The sequence below is a fragment of the Diabrotica virgifera genome, chromosome 5 (assembly GCF_917563875.1).
Source record: "Diabrotica virgifera virgifera chromosome 5, PGI_DIABVI_V3a".
NCBI lineage: Eukaryota > Metazoa > Arthropoda > Insecta > Coleoptera > Chrysomelidae > Diabrotica > Diabrotica virgifera.
Window position 1 is genome coordinate 7897799 of NC_065447.1, and position 20476 is coordinate 7918274.

General features: G+C 31.2%; 1 protein-coding gene across 4 annotated transcripts in view; it reads left to right on the plus strand.

Annotated features, from left to right (window-relative positions):
- Positions 1–469: 469 nt before the first annotated feature.
- The window catches only part of LOC114338024 (transcription factor SUM-1), a 182735-nt gene continuing 162728 nt past the window's right edge, over positions 470–20476 (plus strand). Inside the window, exon 1 of one of the 4 annotated variants that reach the window (XM_050651260.1) lies at positions 470–795. The gene's annotated coding sequence lies outside the window, so the exon portion shown is untranslated. Of the gene's footprint in view, positions 796–839; positions 859–20476 lie in introns of those variants that run through there. The other 3 variants (XM_050651259.1, XM_050651258.1, XM_050651262.1) reach the window with 3 other exon arrangements.

Genomic DNA, 20476 nt, shown 5'->3' on the forward strand with positions numbered 1-20476 from the left:
AGTTCATCGATACATAAAAAGCTCAGAAGAAGACTACATTTAACAAAGTAACAGAGCCTAGTCTTATTAAAATAAAACGAAGAAGTGTCAAAAAGAAAATCCAGTCTACAAATCGGCACAATAAATTAAAAGATTGATACTTTTCTCGAAAACATGCAAAAAAACTGTTTGTTGAAATTCAGACGTTATAAAAATTAGAAATTTGTCATTTCGGAATAATTATAATTAGCGCTATCAAATTAGGAAACGTTTTATCAAAAACTGTGACAAATATATGTCACGACATAATAAACAAACCCAAGTTGTTATGAAAAAAATATCTCCTCATTTTTCACCAAGTCAAAATCCAAAAAGAAGGCGTGATCTCGATTTTTGTCACACGTTCCACCTAATTGGTTGGACGTTTTTCAGCGGGCGTTCCTAAATACTCAAGAGGCTCAGCAAAAATCAATCAAAATTTTCCAAATCGACCGAAACATCGATGCAGATATTGCAGATCTCTAGAATTATGCTTTTTGTTGGGGTGAATGTGACATAGACTCGTTACGGGGACATTTGACAGCCAATTTGTAATTTGTGCGGATGGGCGTTCCTTTAAATATATCACAGATGTTATGTTAGATAAAGACACACGTTGGGGACACACACTGAAAATTAGTTTTATTTAGCGTTTTATCTTGAGCACATGGCTTGAAGATGCGAGCACTTTTGTGAAATATCGGGTCCGAATGTGTTGATGATTAAAGTCATTGTTTCGGAAGTGTATTGTTATTGTAGTGATTGCTGGTAAACATAGTGAATTCCTTATATGTTTACATATATCTGTGACACATAACATGTTCTGTTGCAAATTTGAGTGTATTGTTAAACATATTTCTAGATTCACGCTAAGTAGATTTACAGACCTTCGTAGAACAAACAAATGAAGGATTTTTGCTTGGGAGCGCTCAGGAAAAGCTTAAATTTTCTCCATTTTTAGAGTATTAGTTACCTATACAATTTTTGAAAAAGTGTAATTTTGTACCATTTTTCAAAATTGAAAGTTTTTACAATTTTTTATTATGTAGGTAATTATTAGGTATATGACTATATGCACTGATGAATCTTGGTAGAGTATAAGTCGCTCAATATTCCGTGAGCTCTTTTAATCCATTTAACGAGGTGGATTAGTCCACATATATTTTTTAAACTATTTCTCAAGGATTATTATTATTATTTTCTTGCTTTGTATATACAGCGTGTCTACTTAAGTTGGAAACATATGGGAAACTTTTTTATTTTTAATTTTACGAAAAAAATGTATTCTTCATAAAAAGTTCTGCATGCAATAAAACCTAAGATTCAATCATCATATATAAAATATTGTTAATATTATACGAGGTCTGTAAAAAAATATGAATTTTGTTCAAGGGTAAAATAACTTTATTTCTCTGAATATCGAAAATTCTTATTATGAAAAGTTGTTTGGAATTTAAAACCAAGATCAAATATCCAATTACATGCTTCCAATTAAAAAAAAATCCAAATTTTTCTCAAATTTATGGATACTTAACTTCGTTTTTATTTATTACCCATATTATAGCTGATGACACTACACTTATAGCCAGTGGCGTGCTGGAACTTTTCAAGCAGCCCGGTGATTTTATAGAAAAGCGGCCTCCCATCCTCATTTTACCTTCCATTATCAAGATTTTTACTCGTTATTTATAAAACAAAAATATAAATTATTTGTAAATCAAACATAAAACTGAGTTCAATGATTTTTTTTAAACTTGCTATGTTTTTTTATTTAATAATAAGCAATCTTACAAATAATAAATATTATCACATGTATGACAATATTGTTCTTCTACGGCCGTGCTAAAAGAGCCACTTTCACGCACGCATTTCGTTTCTAAAAGTTGCCCTTTCCCGCACGGCGTGCGTGAAAGTAAATTTTCCCGCACGGAGTGCGGTAAAGTAAAATACCTTGTAATTTGGCAATATAATATATTATAATACATGCAATAAACTAATATTTAGATATTATTTACTAATTTATTTAAAATGTATTATATATATATATATATATATATATATATATATATATATAAATATTTATTATATATATAAATTTATTATATATATTTTAAAATTAGCTCGGTAATTCGATGAAATAAAATTATTTTGACATATTTAAAAGTCAGGTCAGTAGACAATTACAATGATTTTGAATCGTCGTCATGGAAACCAATATCTTCGTCGTGGTAACCCATTATATTGAAAGTTTGGTTTTGACAACTTTGTCAAAAAGGATAGAAGTAAAATAAAATTTTGAGAATTTTTCAATTATGTTTTCCGTTGAATTTTAGTAAATCAATTATACAAGAGATTACAAATACAATACAGTACAAATGCTTTAATTTAACCATATTTAAATTTTGCAACGCAGTAATCTGAACATTTTTTTTGAGCAGTTGATTTTTGAGCAAATTCGTCCATTACTTCATCATTTTTAAGCTCATACAAAGCGTCTTTTTCTATAGCCACTAGCATAAATGTTTTCAAGTGATCTTATTGTGTTAAAGTACTTATTAACCGATTTTTTATGTATTTCAATGTTGAAAAGATTCTTTCACAAGATAGGTACTTGTGTCACTGAAAGAGTTAATAAATGCTTATACAGTGTGTCCACGGATGGGGTGCCCAAGAGGAAAAACTTTTTTATTTTCAATTTTAGCTAAAAATGTAATTCTTGATAAAAGTTTTGCTTGTTCTAAAACCCCATAAAACGAAATCAAATTCAAGTTTTTCAAAACCTACTTAATTTTGTAGCCTATTTTATGTAATTCCCTATAAATTTTTGCACTAAGTTCGAAATCGTAAATATTTTGCGAATTGTCATTTTTTTCGACAATGTTAAGCGTTCAACAAAAAATATATTGTTGGATATTTACCATTGTCTTATCGAAAAAGAATGACAATTCCCAAATTATTTGTCGGAGTTGACATTTACTAAGCTACATTGTAGCTTAGCAACACTAGATTATTGTTACGATTTCGAACTTAGTGCAAAAATTTATAGGGATTTACATAAAACTGACTACAAAATTAAGCAGGTTTTGAAAAACTTGAATTTTATTTCGTTTTATGGGGTTTTAGAACAAGCAAAACTTTTTATCAAGAATGGCATTTTTCGCTAAAATTGAAAATAAAAAGTTTTTCTCCTTGGGCACCCCATCCGTGGACACACTATATACCTACTACATTTAATTTGGATAAGCACAATGATATAAGTTGTGCTTATGCAAAACAGCATAGCAGCAAGTTATACAGTGCGCTGGAATACCTAAGTGTTACCCCCCTTATTAACTTCTTTATTTTTAGCACGTAAGCAAAACGCTCGAACAGGTCAATTTTTAATATAGTCATAGTATATCAGGTGACAGGCATAACTTTGATTTTTTTAAATGGGAAGTAGCTCATGTGACACTTCATTTAAAAGCTCTTGAAATACTGATTACAAAAATGTATAATACTGTAATCCTATTTGAGAGCATAGGCGCAAAATTTTGGTCGAATTCCTTTTAAACGCATTCATTTTTTTATCGAATCCTGAGAAAACTAATAAAGTATTTTTGAAAAATATAAACGCAGAAAGAAAGACTACATTATTACGGAGGGCCGAAAGTCCTTTAGAATAAACAAAAATTTCGTTTGAATGATGTACTTAAAATTAAAAATCAAACTAAATTTTCTCTTTTTTCACCCCTGTGTCTTATTAAAATAAACATTATAGAAGTTCTCAGGGAGTCTTGACCCTCGATAATACTGTTATATTTCATTCTGCGTTTAATTCTTTCAAAAATACTTATTAGTTTTTTCAGGATTCGAAAAAAATGAATGCGTTTATAAAGAATTGGACCGAAATTTTGCGCCCACGCTCCCAAATAGGATTAAAGTATTCTACATTTTTGTAATCAGTATCTCAAAAGCTTTTCAATAAGGTGTCACGTGATGTACTTTCCCATTTAAAACAATCAAAGTTACGCCTGTCACCTGAAGAGGGATGGCGTAAAGTTCGAAACATTGATGCTATAATATACTATGATTATTTTAAAAATCGACCTGTCCGAGCATTTTGCTTACTTACGTGCTAAAAATAAAGAAGTTAATAAGGGGGGCAACACTTATTCCAGCGCACTGTATAATCTTTACAGATGTAAATGTCTTAACTTTTCAGTAAATGATTTAAATGCCGTTAAAGGTATACATACCATTTTTTATTGTATCAAAATTTCTAGGATGTAGAATGTAGAGTGCCGGATGTAGATGACGAATTGTTTTACGACGATTTGTCTTAATCAAATCGTTTTTCGATACTTTTAAAAATTTGAGTAAGTCTGTTTATCATTAAGTTTCTCATATTTGTGGAAAACTTTTGTGCAAAAAGGTTTTCCATTTTTATGTTCTGCAAAGTACATATTTATTGGATGTTCGAAGAAAATTGGAAAACCATAAAATATACTTGTATGTATGAAAATAAATAGTATCTGTAGTAATCATTTATGTATATGTATAGTTTTATTCATTTACTTAAACTGCATTTAACAATTAAAAAAGAATTAAATTTTTCTTGAAATGTTTTGTTAATATCATTCGATTAGAAATTAAAAACAATTTTTTTTGTTACATTTAAAATTTTTTGCGAAAAAAACTTATTTGACCGGCCTCAAGATGCCGCGGCCTCTCGGGGATTGCACCGTTTCATTTATATGGCCAGCACGCCACTGCTTATAGCAGCAAATGAGCAAGAAATGTTTGATCTTCTGCGAAGAGTTGAGTACGAAAGCAATAAAGTTGGTCTGAAAATCAATAAAGCTAAGACAAAAATAATGGTGGTCGACAGATTTGACACTATTAAACTGACTAACATATTAGAGGAATACCAGATAGTAAACACCTTTGTCTATCTCGGGTCTAGTATAAGTAACGATGGTAACTGTGAAGCAGAAGTTCGGAGACGTATTGGTGTGGCAAAAAATGCGATGAGTCGCCTAACAAAAGTTTGGAAAGACAGATCTATCTCTCAAAATATCAAGATGAGACTGGTGAATGCCCTTGTATTCTCAATATTTCTATACGGAGCAGAGACTTGAACTCTTCGCGCATGCGAACGCCAAAAAATTGATGCCTTTGAGATGTGGTGCTGGAGAAGAATGTTGCGCATACCTTGGACAGCTCATAGGACAAACGTTTCCATTCTAAACAACTCAATATTAAAAAAAGGCTGTCCACAATATGTCTGCAACGAATTCTGCAATTCTTTGGTCACGTGGTTCGCAGAGGTGACGACAGTTTGGAGAGATTAATTGTTTCTGAAAACGTTCCGGGGAGAAGATCAAGAGGACGATCACCAACTAGATGGTCTGACCAAATAAAGCATTCAGCTGGAAACTCATTCTGCGAAGCTCTTAGAGCAGCTGAAGATATAGACCAATGGAGAAACATTGTTAGGAATATTGGAAAAAATCACGATCCTCAGTAATGGGGAAACGACAGGAGAGAGATATATTATAACTCTTTTATTATTACAGTAAAACCTCGATATTACCAACTAATTGGGGGGACGGGGTGTCCGTTAAAGCCGAAAATCCGTTATATAAAAATAGGTTTAAAATAAATCAGAATATTTAGAAATGTGTCCTCATTATGCTATAATAAAAAGTTTATTGAAATTCTTTATAAAATTCAGCGTTTGGAGTCCTCGGAAACCCCGTTGTTAAATAAGGGTTAAGTATGTATAATATTAACAGGACGTTTTTAATTTTTTTACATTTGGCCAGATTATTTGTCCGTTATATCCGAAGTCCGTTAAATAGAGGTCCGTTATATCGAGGTTTTCCTGTAATTTTACGAAAAGAAGTTATTCTTCATAAAAAGTTCTGCATGGTCTAAAACCTAAAATGCAACCATCAGATATCACATTTCGTTAATTTTATACGAGGTATGTCAAAAAAATATGAATTTCACTCAGGAGTAAAGCACCTTTATTTTTCACAATATTGAAAATTGTTAATAAAAAAGTTGTTTAGAATTAAAAACTATGTTTCAATATGTAATTACATCCTTCTAATTGAAATATTGTGAAATATAAAGGTATTACACTCATGAGCAAAATTCATATTTTTTGACACACCTCGTATAAAATTAATAAAAGGTGATATATCATAGTTGCATTTTAGATTTTAGACCATTCAGAGCTTTTTATGAAGAATAACTTTTTTTCGTAAAATGAATAATAAAAGAGTTATCATATTAATTTGTAATAAATAAAAATGACGTTGGGTATTCATAAAGAGAAAAATTTGTAAAATATTTGTTTTTCAATTAGAAGCATGTAATTACATATTTGATCTTGGTTTTTAATTCCAAACAACTTTTCATAATAAGAATTTTCGATATTCAGAGAAATAAAGGTACTTTACCCTTGAACGAAATTCCTATTTTTTGACATACCTCGTACAATATTGATAAAATTTGATATATGATGATTGAATGTTAGGTTTTAGAGCATGCAGAACTTTTTATGAAGAATAACTTTTTTCGTAAAATTAATCATAAAAAGTTTCCCATATGTTTCCAACTTAAGTAGACACGCTGTATATTAGGGTGGTGCGAAAAAAGTCAAGTTGATAATTCCGTGTCGCTATAGTGCGGAAAAGTTGCGATTGCTAATTATAAGAAAAACAAAAAAATAATTATTCAAATCTGACTTTCTCTTCCGATCCCGCAACTGGCCTAAAAATTATGACAAAAATGAAATTTTACCTTTTTTTCAAAAAATTCTATTTATCCTTCGTGTACGTTTTATTTATCGACGTAGTAAAATTTATTTACAGTTTGTATGGTTGAGTAATAAAAAAAAATTGTTTTGCGCATTTAACGAATATCTTCCGATCCCGTAAGGTCAATCAAAATCTATAAAAAATTGACATTTTTGATGATTTTGATAAACTAAAAAACATTTAGTTATCTCATTTTTCTGTTACATTGTGAAGTATGTGAAGTTTTCGCTTGTTTAGATATTGTATTACAATGATTCTTAAAAACTCAGAACTCAAAACGAGGGGGTTGTTGCACTTCTAGCTCCTCACGCATCCTTCTCTCCAGCCAACCAATGAGTGTGTGTTTTTACATTATTTACATATGTACATTTCTTTTTCATCTGTTTGTGTTCAGCTCTTAAACACCAAGTTTGTATTCTGATTTCTTGGTAAAATCTGGCGGCAAGGACCTTGATTCAAGTGTTGTCCTGATGAATCCATCTCTTGATTCGGGCCCACATACATTAGCATTAGACGATGCTTCCGTGGCCAACTTTTAGACACCGCTTGTCAGCTTGCGTGTGGCAGGGATAGTTTTGTGCATTCCAGTCTGGCATGTCGCCCGATTAAATGCAAGAAGTTATATATTATGTTCATTTGAAACGCTTCGAGGGAGTGGTGGAGAAGATAGCTTTGCAACATCCCAGTCTATTATTTTAGTTTAGTCCGGTGTTTTAAAATTTCAGGTAGTAGGGAGAAAGAAAACACATTAGGGAGCTAGGGCCAAGAAGAGTGTTAAAAGCCGGACAGACTAAAGCCAAGGGCAAAAGTATTAGAAATTTCATCCCTCCTACTTTAAATTTTCAAGCACAGGACTACACTGAAATAATAGACTGGAATCAAATAAAGATATAACTTTCTTGCATTACATCGGGCGACATGCCAGACTGGAATGTACAAAACTGTCCATGCCACATGCAAGCTGACGAGCGGCGCCTAAAGTTGACCACGGAAGCATCGTCTAATGCTAATGTATGTGGGCCCCAATCAAGAGATGTATTCATCAGGACAACACTTTAATTAAGGTCCATGCTGCCAAATTTTAACAAGAAATCACAATACAAAGTTAGTGTTTAAGAGCTGGACAAAAACAGATGAAAAAGAAATATACATATTATGTAAATAATGTAAAAAACGCACACTCATTGATTGGTTGGAGAGAAGGGTGCGTGTGGAGCTAGAAGTGCAACCACCCCCTCGTTTTGAGTTCTGAGTTATTTAAGAATTGTAATACAATACCTAAACAAGCGAAAAGTTTCACAATGTAACAGAAAAATGAGATAACTAAATGTTTTTAGTTTATCAAAATCATCAAAAATTTCAAATTTTTATAGATTTTGATGGACCTTGCGGCATCGGAAAATATTCGTTAAATGCGCAAAACTATTTTTTTATTACTCAACCATGCAAACTGTAAATAAATTTTACTATGGCGATAAATAAAACGTACACGAAGGATAAATAAAAATTTTTGAAAAAAAGGTAAAATTTCATTTTTGTCATAATCTTTGGGCCCGTTGCGGGATCGGAAGATAAAGTCCGATACGAATAATTCTTTTTTTGTTTTTCTTGTAATTACCAATCGAAACTTTTCCGCACTATAGCGACGCGGAATTATCAACTTGACTTTTTTCGCACCACCCTACTGTATATAAAGGGTTGTCTACAGCTTGTGTCGTCTCCCTTCCGTCATCCAGAACTTTTATTTTTTTTACGATCTTCCCAGTCTCCTTCTTTCAATTCTTTCTTATATGGCCTGGCTGCAACGACTTCAATTTTCCATGATCTTTTCGGTCGTCCTCTCCTTTTTGCTCCTCTTGGGCTCCACTCTGCATTCTTGTGTATCCATGTATTTTCTACTCTACATACGTGGCCCTACCATTTTAATATTCTTTCATATATACTACAGGGCATCTTTTTCCACTTTTATTCTTCTCCTTATCTCTTTATTTGATATCCTGTCTCTTCTGGTCAGGCCACAGCATCTTCTCCAGTATTCCATTTTGGTCGCCAAAATGCCCCTTTTTTATTTTATCTACTATCTTTTCCCACTCTCTTCGGTCTTGAATTTTTTCTTTTCAGTTTTTAATTTCCATCTTTGATATAGCCTCTAGTAGTTGGTCTTTTCATCTTATTTTTGATCTTGATCTGTTTATTACTGATTTTCATTCTGTTATCTTCCTAATTAGTGCGTCTTCTTCTGTTCTTTGTATGTGTCCAAACCATCTCAGTCTTTATGCTGTTAATAAATTTTACTATATCTTCCCCTTCGGTTATATTAATTTATTATTATTTCATTGTTCGCCAGTTTTCTATATTCTCCTTGTTATGTTTTTATTGGGCCATGTATTCTCCTCATAAGTTTTCTTTCAATTAATTACTCTTAGTTTTTCTGCATCGTTTAACACCCTCCAAGTATTTAAATAGATCAACAGATAGAACTTATTTTTCCTATTTTTATTTATTTTAACCTGTTTACATCGTTTCTTTTACCTATTAAGTATTTTGTTTTGTTCTGAATGATTTTTAGTCTCTGTTCTTTGCTTCTTTTAACAACGTTAAAAATGTTTCTATATCATAGATCATCCGCTTGTTCTATGATTTGTGTATGTTGAATTTTGAACCATTAATTGTCTTTTTCAGCTGTGTCTCTGATTACTTCTTTTAGTATGGTATTAAATAGCTCTCTTGGCAGACTATATCCTTGTCTTACGCCACGTTCTATACTGATATCGTTTGTGATACTACATTTTGTTTCCTTGATCCTTCTATCACATTTAATGCAGAGCAAAAAATTTCTCGCTCATTTTTTTTCTTTTCTAGGGCTATTTCTTGTATCTTACCTATTGTTAGCATAAATTGGATTTTCCAGGATCCGATTTTAATGGCCTTTATTCTTTTCCTCCTATTACGTTTCTTGTTTTCTTTTGTATGTCTCTGATTATTAAGTGGTTTAAATTATATCAGCTGTCTTTCCTCTTTTTAGTTTAGTTATAATTATTGCCCTTATTTTATCAGTTTTTATTTCGATTTGATTTTGATTCTCAAATGCATCTACTGCGGTGTACTGTTTCATTGCCAGCATCTTTTTGGGTAAGTAGATTTTTCTAATATTTTCTCCACCTGTCTATAATACTTTCGTTGTTACAGAACATGTCTTTGTTTTTTATTTGTTTTGGTGCTCGCTGCTTATTCTCAGTCCATATGGCACAGCATCTTAGCACAGCTAACAAAGAGCCGTGACAAGGACTCAAGGAATGATGTGAAAGAGGAGGAGGAGTGAACTTACAAGTCGAAGTCTATAATACATTCTCCATTGTTGTTTCTTATTAATTCTTCGTGTAGGCATAATATATTCGAAGAACTTTCTTATGCCTACTCTTCCATTAAAGTCACCAACTATTATTATGTGACTCTCTGTGCTGTCGGGTATATCTGTGACCTTTTCGCAAAAAGTATCTTTTTGATGTTTGTTTTTTCATTATCATTTGATCCCTACATTACAAAGATATTGACTTATTTCTTTTCATTGGTTATGAGTTGATGAGTCTTACTTTCAGGATCCTTCTCCAGACTTAAAAGATCCTTTAAATAGAAATATTACCTGTGTCCTTCGTATTGAATGTTCCATCATCATTAGATGCTTATTCGTGTATGGAATCTGTATATTTTTGATTTAAATCACAACCATTCTTCTTTCCTTTAGTTTTTCTTGAATTTCGAAACATTTTTTTAATCGGTTTTGCAAAACTCTGTTTATGGAATTAGAATTGGTGACAATTATTGATCCTCAATAATATAAAATAAAACATTTTGTGTATTATATACCTACTTATCCGTCCTTTCATTAATTCACCCTGTAGAGTATTAATCACTCAAATGTCTTTAAGAAAATCCATCCAACCAAAATTTCGTGGATTTAATATAGATTAGGTAGTATTCGGAAAGCCCAAGGGTTGACTGTTTGATACCATTAATCAAGTTTTTAGACAAAAGCAATCATGAGTATATACAACGTCTTGGGAATTACCGAAGGTTTTCTAAAGGGGGAAGAATTAATTTTACCTTAAAAGAGAAAAACTAATATGATAGGATTTATGATTATATGGAATTAAGCCGCAATTGATTGTAAGTCCTTTCGATTTGCACTCTGAAAATGGTTTTCAAAAAGATCATTTAAAAAAATTATGCGAAAAATGTATAATCGACAAGGTGTCGAGTGGGGGGTTAGGACAAATAATCCCCGGACAAAAAATCCCCAGACAAAAAATCCCCACAAATAATTCCCGGACAAATAATCGTTGGACAAGAAATCCCCATAAATTTTTTTAGACAAAATATCCCCACAAAAAATCCCGGACAAAAAATCCCCAATAAATACTCTAAATATTTCTCTAAAAGTTTTTCTGTGAATGCAAACGACGCAAATGTTTTTCAGCCTCGGTGCATGAGAGTTATAGCAATCGCCATGAAACTGCTTTTTCGGAACGAAAATAATGATTAGCATGAATTGTAATTTCGATTACCAAATTTTGAGTCCCAATTCCAACTCCATGCCGAAAACTTTACATTTTACATAACAAAAGAGTGTGAGTTTGTTCAAAATTCGTGGAAGACATAGGGAATGAGCTAAGGCTGTGGGAATCATGTTGCAATTATTTGCTTAAATCTTTTGTTCACTCTGCTTTGAATAACTCTGTTCAAAACATTGTCTATTCGTGATGGTAACTGCTGGTCCTGAAAATGAAAATCTTGATTGTAATACAAAAATTCCTGTTCTTTTTTTGTAAATTTAACGTCAAAAATATTTAGTCATTATCATCATCAATGGCGTGATAACTCTTCGAAAGTCTTTGCCGCGTTTCCTATTGCCTTTCATGTTTGTCGGTCCTGTGCAAACAAAATTATAGAACAGATATATCAGTCATCAGTATAGATGTTGTATGTATCGAAACAATTGACATTTTTACTAATTTCAATTCCAATGTCACTACCACACCACGCATTGCAAGGAAAGTTATACAAAGCTTTTCGATTATTTTGACTTTTCTGGTGCTTTTGGGAACAAATTTAAGGGCATTACTATTCGATATCTGGTTAAAAAAAAACGTAATGGAGGATCGTGTGCATCCATAAAAAATTTTTTTTAAATTCACGGGAGAACTTTTAGAGACCTATTCGGCAGCCAATATTTCTTGGGATTTTTTTCCGGAATTTTTTGTGGGGATATTTTGTCAAAAAAAATTTGTGGCGATTATTTGTTCAGAATTTTTTGTCCAGGGATTATTTGTCCGGAGATTATTTGTGGGGATCATTTGTGGGGATTTTTTGTCCGGGATTATTTTTCCGGGGATTATTTGTCCTAGCTTTGTTGGTGAATTATATATTTTTGTGTTGTGCGTTGATGTATTATATGTTTGTCTATTGTCGTATTGCCAATCAAGTTTTTAGACAAAAGCAATCAGGGGTATATAGGTACAATGTCTTGGGAATTACCGAAAGTTTTTTAAACGGGAAAAATTAATTTTACTTTAAAAGAGAAAAACTATGATAGGATTTATAATTATGTGGGATTAAGACGCAATTGATTGTAAGGAAAATTGCATTTTTAACTAGAACTTGACGTTTTGATTTCCACTCAGGAAATCGTTTTCAAAAAAGATTATTTAAAAAAATATTTAGCCAACAAATTACACATTTTTTAAAAATCATGCTTGATTTACTTAGCCTCGATCTTGTAGGCATTACCCATGCTTTCAATTGAAAAAATGTTACTAAGACTAAATTATTATTCACTGGCTAAATTATGCATTTTCTGGGGTAAATAAAAACGTTAATTTTATTTAGAGAGACCTTAGCACTAAGTCCTGTTACTCAGATCGATATTTTTAAAGTGTAATTTACAAGTAGTTTATAACTTCTATGTAATAGAGCTTACTAACAAATTAAAGACAATCTGCAACGTTGCAAAACATTTCCTCTGAGATAATTTTAATCGATCTCTAAATATTGTTCTTGATAGCTGAATTACCAAGTGAATTCTCTTTTGAGAGAGTATTAAGGCTATGGGTACATAATTCGCAAATATTTTACGTGTATCCCTACTTTTTCTGTCTTTACACGGCAAATTACATGTAGTAAAATTCACACTGGTATGGATATGTAAACATTACTAGAATGTTATTATACTTGAAAATGTCATCATTCATTTAAAGGGATGGGTTTTGAATGTTCTTGGATAACTGATATTTTTATAATTGCAAATTATTAATTCAGTTAATAAATATGATAAATTTTTCACTAACTATGTATTCAGTGATTGTAGGTAATAATTTATTTGTACAACAAAGACTAATACTCAATCGAGAAAAGAGGAAAAGTGTTAAAGTGATTTTTTAATAATATATTTTTATGGAACGCTTACAATTTTGAACATCTTTAACAACAAAATACTTGGATCACAGAATATATTATCCTGATGTATTCTCTGCTTGGATCTTCCACAAATAATACACAATAAATAACTTTTTATTAAGTTCACGTCTTAAATCAATTATTTATCAAATACACTATACATCAATAATATTTAATCAATAACTCAACATATTCCCGATGCAATGTCAAATATTTAAAATTGTCACTGATTGTCAGTGTCTGACTGACAATATAATATGCTGACAATATTATATTCGGCTGAGTGCGTTGTAAGACAAAGATAGATTTGGAAAATATTACCACGGCATTGTGTTCATTTTTTTCGAATCCTGAAAAAACCAATAAATATTTTTGAAAAATTTAAACGCAGAATGAAAGACTAAATTAATACCGAGGGCCGAAAGTCCCTTAGAATAAATAAAAAGTTTATTTTGAATGATATATTTGAAATTAAAAATAACACTAAATTTTCTCTTAGTTTTTCACCCCTGTAACTTATTAAAATAAACATTATAGAAGTTGTCAGGGACTTTCGGCCCTCACTAATAACGTAATCTTTCATTCTGCGTTTAAATTTTTCAAAAATACTTATTAGTTTTCTCAGGATTCGAAAAAAATGAATCCCCATTTGAATAGCATTGCAGCCGGAAATACGTACCGATCCTCTTAAGGCTATGGGTACATAATTCGCAAATATTTTACGTGTATCCCTACTTTTTCTGTCTTTACACGGCAAATTACGTGTAGTAAAATTCACACTGGTGTGGATATGTAAACATTACTAGAATGTCATTCTACTTGAAAATGTCATAATTAATTTAAAGAGATGGCTTTTGAATGTTCTTGGATAACTGTTATTTTTATAATTGCAAATTATTAATTCAGTTAATAAATGTGATAATTTTTTCACTAACTATGTTTTCAGTGATTGTAATAATTTATTTGTACAACAAAAACTAATAATCAATCGAGAAAAGAGGAAAAGTGTTAAAGTGATTTTTTAATAATATGTTGTTATTTTGGAACGCTTACAATTTTGAACATCTCTAACAACAAAATACTTGGATCACAGGATATATCTTAACTATTTAGAATGGGAAATAAGCCACAATATTATTAAAAAATGATTTTTATTATTAACGTTTCGACGCCTAAATCGGGTGCCGTTGTCAAAATACAAAATACTATTAATATAAACAAAAATGTTGTTGCTTAGTAAAAAAATTCTTCTAATAATTTATTTAATTTGACTCGTTTATATCGGCAATTCAGATACATATGATACATTTTAAAGTAGAAGACTTTAAAATGATATTGCCAATATTTATGAGTTGCGTTCCTGGGACGACTTTACTGAAAGATAGTTCATTCGATTACATGAAATCAACCCCAACTCAAGAATATCCGTCACAAAAAAAAATCATAATAATAAAAATCATTTTTTAATAATATTGTGGCTTATTTCCCATTCTAAATAGTTAAAATTGTAAAAATGCCACAAGAAAATAGCTTCAGAACAACATCAGGATATATCTGATGTATTCTCTGCTTGGATCTTTCACAAATAATACACAATAAATAACTTTTTATTAAGTTCACGTCTTAAATCAATTATTTATCAAATACACTATATATAAATAATATTTAATCAATTTCTCAAAATATTCCCGATGCAATGTCAAATATTTAAAATTGTCACTGATTGTCAGTGTCTGACTGACAATATATGCTGACAATATTATATTCGGTTGAGTGCGTTGTAAGACAAAGACAGATTTGGAAAATATTACCACGGCATTGTGTTCATTTTTTTCAAATCCTGAAAAAACCAATAAATATTTTTGAAAAATTTAAACGCAGAATGAAAGACTAAATTATTACCGAGGGCCGAAAGTCCCTTAGAATAAATAAAAAGTTTATTTTGAATGAGATATTTGAATTTAAAAATCACACTAAATTTTCTCTTAGTTTTTTCACCCCTGTAACTTATTAAAATAAACATTGTAGAAGTTCTCAGGGACTTTCGGCCCTCGCTAATAACGTAATCTTTCATTCTGCGTTTAAATTTTTCCAAAATACTTATTAGTTTTCTCAGGATTTGAAAAAAATGAATTCCCATTTGAATAGCATTGGAGCCGAAAATACGTTCCAATCCTCTTAATAATTTTTTTTAATAAATGTAGCAAAAAAATATACAGGGTGTTCCATTTGAGGGTTTCTATACATAAAACTTTATTATATCATAATAATAATTAATTGATGGATTCGACCGTTACTTGATGGAAGTTCATTTTATCTCACAATAAAACACTGAAAAACGTTTGTTTTTCTATACTTCCACAAAATTTATTACAACTATGTTATTACTACAGCTGTTTCGGCAAAGTGCCTTTCTCAAGTGATATATTTTACAATGTGTTTGTCTTTTTAAGTCTTTAACTGAAGAGGTTGAGGAGTGAGGATATACCCCTAAATTATACTCTTTTATTAAACTACACAAACCTGACCACCCAATAAGACCTGTAGTTTCTTTTTATACAGCTCCGTCATATAAACTTTCAAAAAAACTGTCAGATATTATTACAGAATGCACTAAATTTTCACCTAAATTCACCGTAAAAAATACACTAGAACTAGTTAATAAAATACAACATTTTCAATTGTCCAAAACTCCAGACTAATTTCATTTGACGTAAAAAATCTTTTTCCTAGTGTTCCTCCTACAGAAACTTTTGTTTTGGTTAAAAACCTTTTAGAACATAATAGTACAAATCCGATCATTGCATCTGAAATTTTACACCTTCTTGAAATTTGCATAAATCAAGACTATTTTGAATTCAATAATCAAATTTACACAAACAACAGTGCAGGACTTATTATGGGTAATCCTCTAAGCCCATTACTATCAGATATATTTATGAACCAACTTGAAACAACAATTTCTAAACACCCCGTATTTAAACAGTTCTTATATTGGTGGAGATACGTGGATGACATACTAGCCTGCTTTACAGGAACTAACAGACAACTTGACCAATTTCTATCATACATTAATTCACTTCATAGTATCTAATATTGAGTTCACAATAGAAACAGAACAGAATAATTCCATAAACTTTCTAGATGTAACGATTACCAGACTACACAACAAACATGAGTTCTCCGTATATCATAAACCTACCCATACTGACACAACTATACACAATTCATCATCCCATCCTACACAACACAAATTAGCAGCCTACCATAGCATGATACATAGACTGACAGAAATTCCTATGACAAAAAATAACTTCGAGACAGAACTAAATATCATTAGACAAATAGCAGTAAACAATGGCTATAACGAATAAACAGTTAACAACATTTTAAACCAAAAACTCCATAAGAAAGTCTTGAAATTAGTGTATCCACCACCACAGAAAAAACCCAGTACCTTCTGCTCTCTCACATATACTGGCAAAATAACAACAAAAATAGCCAGATACATAAAAAAGAAAGGAATAACACCAGCTTTCAGAACTAACAACAGCTTAAGCAAACATATTAAAAACAATAAAAGCCGAAAGAGAAAGCAACTACAGAGTGGTGTGTACAAACTAACTTGTGGTGACTGTCCGAAAACTTACATCGGTCAAACTGGCAGAACTTTTGACAAACGGATAGCAGAACACAAAAGGGCTTTCAACAATAGAAAAACAGACACTTCTACATACGCACTTCACCTTCTAGATCATAATCATTCTTTCAATGAAGAGTTTTAAATTCTACATATTCAAAATAAAGGCCTTAAGCTATCACTTTTAGAATCAATGGAAATTAATAAATTGAAAAATACAGATATAATTCTGAATGACCAACTCGAGACAAACAGCTCCCCACTCCTCAACCTCTTCAGTTAAAGACTTAAAAAGACAAACACATTTTAAAATATATCACTTGAGAAAGGCACTTTGCCGAAACAGCTGTAGTAATAACATAGTTGTAATAAATTTTGTGGAAGTATAGAAAACAAACGTTTTTCAGTGTTTTATTGTGAGATAATAATTATTTTATCATAAAAAATGTTATAATTTTATCATAAAAAGTTAAAATTGATTGCATTAATTGATGTATACGTATTAATATAATATTATTATAATTATTATAATAATATTATATTATACGCATACATTGGTTCAATACTTCAATGCAAACAATTTTAACTTTTTATGATAAAATTAGTGAATTAGTCAGTATTTTGATTGCATATTTTAAATCTATAAAAATACGACTATATTAGTTGCAATAAATTATTGAATTAATAAGATACAGTGTGTCGCATTTAAGATGAAGACACCCCTATGTTTCGGCTATCAAAATATACATATACATAATATTTGAAATTTTGCACAGGCATACAGGTTGATGGTTCACAATTTAAAAAAAAATTAACTGAACTTTAAATTTTAAATGCGGCCTACTGCGAATCCACTTAGAGATATCGAAAAGTTATTTGGAAAGTTGTTCCAAATATTTTTATAATCCCTCATACCAAATTTTATGACAAAAATCACACTTTTAGATTTTTTTTCAGTTGTTGTAGTCAGGATCCTAAATCATAAAATTGGCTGTCCCGAGATGCAAAAACGGTTTTTTCGATTTTTTCGTTCTTTCCGCTCAGATATTAAAAATTCTGTCTCTGCCATTCGAAAGAACGGCAAAAAGTACACAAAAAAATACTATAGTCGGTTCGCTAAACTCAGACGCAACTGGCTAGATAATTTAGTCGATAATTTTTTTGTTTTTTGGCAAGTTTGCAAAAATTGGCAAAATTACTAACTATTTAGTGATTATTAACTATTTAGTAATTACTTTTTGCCAATTTTACTAAAATTGGCAAAATTACCGACTAAAATATCTAGAAAGTTGCGTCTGAGTTTAGCGAACAGACTTTAAAGGTTGGCCAAATTATATTATCATAACCTAAAAATTTTTTGAAAATTTCAATAATTTTTCCTGGGCTCATTTTTCATTACAGAAATCTGAAAAAAATCAGGTTGTTTTGTATTCAAAAGATACAACCTCTTGAATTTTTTTAGATTTTCTAAAGTAAAATTGCGCTGACAAAAAAATAAAGCATACAAATTCTTCTTTTCTTGATTTAAGACGTTCTAGGACCTCTGGGAAGCTAAAAATTTGCATGAGGGCATAATTTTATATTCTTTATCGAAAACATAAGTAGCGGGGCTGATCGGTGCGGGGGCATTTTTGACCATCTTATCCCGCTATTGCCTTTTACAAAACGTTGCCAATTTGCATAAAACAGTTATTTTTTGAAAGCTTCATAATAGACAATATTTTGTTACATTAGTTGTTTTAATTCAACGAACACAACATAATATTACTAAGCATAAACTACAATTCTACGAGTGAGTCGATTTGTTTGCTCTCAAGCGTAGTAGTCCTGTCGCCAGGGGGGGTACAACGGCCTCCTTAATTCAGATGGACTTACCCACGTTTTTTTTTATATATTTTGACCCGCAGAATACGAATTTTTTGGATAACAGTTGATCCGGATGTCGATAAGATTTTTATAGACAAAGAACTTGAGGACTTACATAACAGTTATTTCTCGCAAAACAAAACATCTTTTTGTATTTTTTGGGTCATTCTAGGCAAAAAACGCTCTGACAAGTATTTTCGTAGGATGCATAGTTTTCGAGATAACCGCGGTTGAACTTTCAAAAAATCGAAAAATTGCAATTTTTGAACCCGAATTTGATTAAAAAATAAAGGAGCAATTCTGCTTACCGCATTTGAAAGTTTAAGTCAAATTAGATCGGTTTTGATTATTTGCATTGCTACAAATTTATTATTTTATTGTTAAACAAAGCTATAAACACTTAGTGAATGAGTGATGTTTTCAATGATTTCTCATTTAAAATCGAACGAGTAGGTAGAGTAGCTACAAGTGCAAGCGAGGCAATTTCTACGTAGCATGCGTTAAAACGCATGTATTAGGCACGGGAAACACTATGTGTTTATAACTTTTTTTAACAATAAAAAAATTAATTTTTAGCAATGCAAATAATCAAAACCGATATAATTTGACTTAAACTTTCAAATGCGGTAAGCATAATTGCTATTTTATTTTTTAATCAAAAGTTATTCGGGTTCAAAAATTGCAATTCTTCGATTTTTTGAAAGTTCAACCGTGGTTATCTCGAAAACTATGCATTCTACGAAAAAACTTGTAGGAATATTTTTTGCTTAAAATGACCCAAAAAATATAAAAAGATGTTTTGTTTTGCGAGAAATCGCTGTTATGTAATTCCTCAAGTTCTTTGTCTATAACAATCTTATCGACATCCGGATCAACTGTTACCCAAAAAATTCGTATTCTACGGGTCAAAATATATAAAAAAAACTTGGGTAAGTCCATCTGAATTAAGGAGGCCGTTGTACCGCCCCTGGCGACAGGACTATAGATATAATAGCGATTTCGTTCGTTTTTTTTTGTTCTCAACTCAACCGGGATTAAAGATTTTTAAACCAAATACACTTTTCAGTTGATTCCAAAAACATTCGTGAAACTATTTCAGAAAATGAACAAGAAAACCCAAAGCATTTTTCTAAAAATACCTCAGCAGCCCTAGCTGAGCCGTTGTATTCCTTTAACATTCCTGCGAGTTATTCGTCAAGTCCTGAACTGGGAACAATGCGGATAATCACGGGCACGTCAAAAATTTAATTAATTAATCCTGAACGTAGAGTATAGTGTTGCAGTTAGTTTTATTTGGAAACAGTATATCTGTGGCGTATTCAATTTATTTCAATAAGAAAGAAGCGAATTGTATTAGAAATTTCAAACTTACAAAAATCTATTTTAGGCGAGGATATAAAGCACTTCTTCTTCTTAGGTGCCGTGTCTGTATTCAGACGTTGGCCGTGTCTGTATTCAGACGTTGGCCGTCATTATGTTTACAATTTCATGAAACTTTTCTATATCGGCTGCTGCCCGAAATAATTTTTCTACTGTGGAGCCACACCATTGTCTATTATTACGCAGCCATGAAAGTTTCTTTCGACCAATCCATCTCTTTCCCTCCACTTTTCCTTGTATTTTAAGGCGAAGCAGATAGTATTAAGGTCCTCTAATTATATGGCCAAAATATTCTGTTTTTCTCCTCTTT